Raw genomic sequence first — 4,545 nt, 5'->3', positions numbered from 1 at the left:
AAAAAAAATTCACTAAATATTTATAGTATTTCACATCAACCAATGGAACAGAATAGAAAACCTAGAAACAAAACCATATAGCTATGACCAATTGATTTTTGATAAAGCAGACAAAAACATGCACTGGGGAAAGGATGCTGTATTCAAGAAGTAGTACTGGGAAAGTTGGATAGCCATATGCAGAAGAAAGAAACTGGATCCCTATCTCCACTATACACAGAAATTAACTTGAGATGGATTAAAGGCTTAAATGTAAGACCTGACAGCATAAAATTTCTAGAAGAAAAAATTAAAAAAAAAACTCTTTTGGACATTGGCCTATGCAAAGAATTTATGGCTAAGACCCCAAAAGCAAATATAGCAACAATAAAAATAAATAAATGGAACTTAATTAAACTAAAAAGATTCTGTATATGTAAAGAAATAATCAGCAAAGCACATACATAACCTATGCAGTAGCAGAAAATATTTGCAAACTATACATCCAACAATGGGCTAATATTCAAAATCTACAAAGAATTCAAACAAATCAGCAAGAAAAAAGCAAATAACCCTATCAAAAAGTGGGCAAAAGACATAAGCAGAGTTTTTTCAAAAGAAAATAGACAAATGAAACATATGAAAAAATGCTCAACATCACTAATTATCAGGGAAACTCAAATTAAAACCACAATGAGATACCACCTTACCCCTATCAGAATGGACATTAGTAAAAAGTAAAAAAGAAAAAAAAAAGATGTTGGTGTAGATGCAGTGAAAAAGAGACTGCTTATACACTGTTAGTGGAAATGTAAACTGTTAGTGGAAATGTAAATGACTTCTATGGAAAACAGTATGGAGATTCCTCAAAGAAATAAAAGTAGACCCACCATTTAATCCAGCAAGCCCTCTACTGAGTATCTACCCAAAGGAGAAGAAGTCATTATATAGAAAAGACATCTGCACCTGAATGTTTATCACAGCACAATTCACAATTGCAAAGATATGGAGTCAACCTAAGTGCCCATCAACTGATGAGTAGATAAAGAAAATGTGGAGCTGGTCCTGTACTCTTCCATAGTCAGGCGACTGCCTGGGGGGCTCTAGTCATTCCAGTGGAAGATGAATATAACCTGCGTGGTGATGTATAAAAACAGCAGTTTCCTCCCTGACCTCAGAGAAGCTGGCTCCAGAAGGTTGAGATCAATCCTGAATAAGTTTGTGTTACATTTACTTTTACAAAAAAAGAATATATAAATAACCACACACCACTGAGTACTACTCAGCCATAAACAGGAATGAATTAATGCCTTTTGCAACAACTTGGATGGAACTGGAGACTATTATCCTAAGTGAAGTATCTCAGGAATGGAAAAACAAATATCACATGTTCTAATTTATAAGTGGGAGCTAAATGAGAGTACACATAGTCATAATGTGGTGTAATAGACAATGAAAACTAAGAACAGGAAGGGTAGGAGGGGAGTGAGAGATAAAAATCTACCTATAGGGTACAATGTACATTATTCTGGCAACAAGTACACTGAAAGCCCTGACTTCAGCATTATACAATTCATCCATGCAACAAAAAACACTTGTACCCTATAAATTTTTTTAAAAAAATTTACAGTATTCATTTACTTTATTTATAATTCAGAAGCAGTTAGGACTGGACTTCTCAGTATTTCAAGTTGTGACACTTTAATATAGAAGGTCTTCTAACTCTCTTATTCTTCAGTATTGTGTTGGCTATTCTAGTATTGTGTTGGCTATTCCTTTTGTCTTTCCATGTAAACTTTAAAATCAGTTTGTTAATACCTACAAAGTAGCTTGCTGGGATTTTGATTGCATTGAATCTATAAATCAAGTTGGGAAGTTTGACACTTAACAATATTGTCTTTCAAACCATGAATATGGAATATATCTCCATTGACTTAGTTCTTTTATCAAAGTATTATGTTTCCACATATAATCTAGTATATATATTATTAGATTTATACCTAACTATTTACGTTTTGGTGCTATTTTAAATGGTATTATTTTAAATCTTGAATTACAGTTGTACATTCCTGGTATTTAGGAAAGCAATTGATTTTAATATATTAACCTTGTATCCTGCAACCCATTATATAATTGCTTATTAGTTTCAGGCATTTTTCTCATTGTTGATTCCTCGAAATTTTTCTACATAAACAATCATGTTACCTGAGAATAGTATTATTTATCCTTAGTAATCTCTATACCTTTTATTTCTTTTCCTATCTTATTATACTAGCTGGGATTCCAGTATGATGTTGAATAGGAATGATAATGGGAAAGTAAATCATTGCCATGTTCCTGATCGTAGGGAAATGCAATTCAGTTTTTCACCATTAAGTGTGATGTTACCTGTCATTTTTTTTATAGTTCTTTATTAATTTGAGGAAGTTTCTCTCTATTCCTAGTTTTCTGAGATTTTTCTGTAAATGGGTATTGAAATTTGTCAAATGCTTTTTTTTTCATCACTTGATATGATCACATGATTTTTATTCTTTAGTCTGTTGTTATGGTGAATTACACTGATTAATTTTTAAATATTAAACCAGTCTTGAATACCTGGAATAAATCCCACTTGATCATGTATAATTGGTGATATATAATTCTTTTTATAAGTTGTTGGATTTGATTTTCTAATATTTTGTTAAGGATTTTTACATCTATACTTACATGAGACATTGATCTGTAGCTTTTCTTTCCTATAAGTTCTTTATCTGGTTTTGTTAATTACTGCATTAGAGTAACCCTAACCTCAAAGAATGAGTTCAAAAGTGTTCCCTCCTCTATTTTCTAGAGCAGATTGTGGGGAATTATCATTTCTGTCTTAAATGTTTGGTAGAATTTCCCAGGTAAACCCTATGAACCTCTGATACTTTTTATTTTGAATAGTATTAATTATTTATTAAATTTCTTTAAGTTATATTTCTTTAAGGTTCTTTTAGTTTACGTATTTCTCATTTTGTGAATTTGGGTTGTTTTGATCACTCAAGGAATTTGCTTATTTCCTCTAAATTATCAAATTTTGGGGAATAGCATTGTTAATGGTTTTCTGTACCTTTTTAATATCCCTAGGATCAGATTCTTTCATTTCTGATATTAATAATTTGTGTTACTTCTCTTTTGATTCTTGATTAGCCTGGCTAGAGGTTTACCAATTTTATTGATCTTTTTAAGGAATCAGATTTTAGTTTCCTTCATTTTATCCATTGTCTTTCTGTTTTCAATTTCATTGATTTCCCCTCTAATTTTTATTGTTTCTTTTCTTCTGGTAGCTGTAGGCTTAAATTTTATCTTCTTTTTCTAGTTTCCTAAGGTGGAAGTTTATATTATTAATTTTCAGTCCTTTTCTAATATATTCATTTAATGCTATAAATTTCTCTGTAAGCACTATGTTTTTAGTGTCTCACAAATTTGTTAAGTTGTATTTTTACTTCCATTTAGTTAAAAATATAATATTTTAAAATTTCTCTTGAGACTTCTTCTTTGACCCATGTGTTATTTAGAAATGTATTGCCTATTCTCCAAATATTTCAAATTTTTCCATATATTTTTCTGTTATTGATTTATAATTTTATTTTGGTCAGAGAACATATTTTATCTGCTTTATAAAAAAATTGTTAAGTTGTCTCTTATGGCTGAGAATATGGTCTATCTTGGTGAATATACCATGTGAGCTTAAGAAGCATATATATTCTGATAGTATTTGATGGAGAATTCTAAAAATATCAATTAGACCAAGTTGATTAATAATGCTGTTTAGTTCAATTACATCCTCACTGATTTCTTGCCTGCATGATATATCTATTTCAGAAAGATGGGTTTTGAAGCATCCAGTTATAGTAATGTATTTGTGTTATTATTTCTCTTTTCAGTTTTATCATTTTTCTTGCTCTGTTGTTAGAAGCATATACGTTAAGGATTGTTATGTCTTCTTGGAGAATTGACCCTTTTATCATTATGGAATACTGTCTTTATTGTTGATAATTTTCCTTGTTCTGAATTCTGCTTTGTCTAAAACTAATATAGCTACTCCTGCTTTCTTTTGATTAGTGTTAGTATGGTATATCATTCCCCATCCCTTTACTTTAAACTTATCTAAGTCTTCCTATTTAAAATAAGTTTCTTATAGACAACATATAGTTGGATTTTATTTTGTTTTTTAACCCACTCTGACAATCACTATCTTAATTGGTATATTTACATCACTCACATTTAAAGTGATTATTTCTACATTTGGATTGACATCTACCATGTTTGTAATTGTTTTCTGTTTATTACACTTATTCTTTGTTGCTTTTTTTCCTTCCTATTTGTATTAATTTCCTAGGGCTGCCATAACAAATTGCCACAAACTGGGTGGCTTAAAAGAACAGAAATTTATTCTTTCACAAATCAGGAGGCCATAAATCCAAAATAAAGGGTCTATATTATTGTTTCCTTCTAGAGAGGAAGAAATTATTTCAGAGGGAGAAAATATTTCCTTCAGAGGGAGAAATTATTTCCTTCTCTATCCTAGCTTCTGGTAGTTTC

This window comes from Microcebus murinus, chromosome 7 (genome assembly GCF_040939455.1).
Source record: "Microcebus murinus isolate Inina chromosome 7, M.murinus_Inina_mat1.0, whole genome shotgun sequence".
Lineage (NCBI taxonomy): Eukaryota > Metazoa > Chordata > Mammalia > Primates > Cheirogaleidae > Microcebus > Microcebus murinus.
This window is presented reverse-complemented; position numbering follows the sequence as displayed.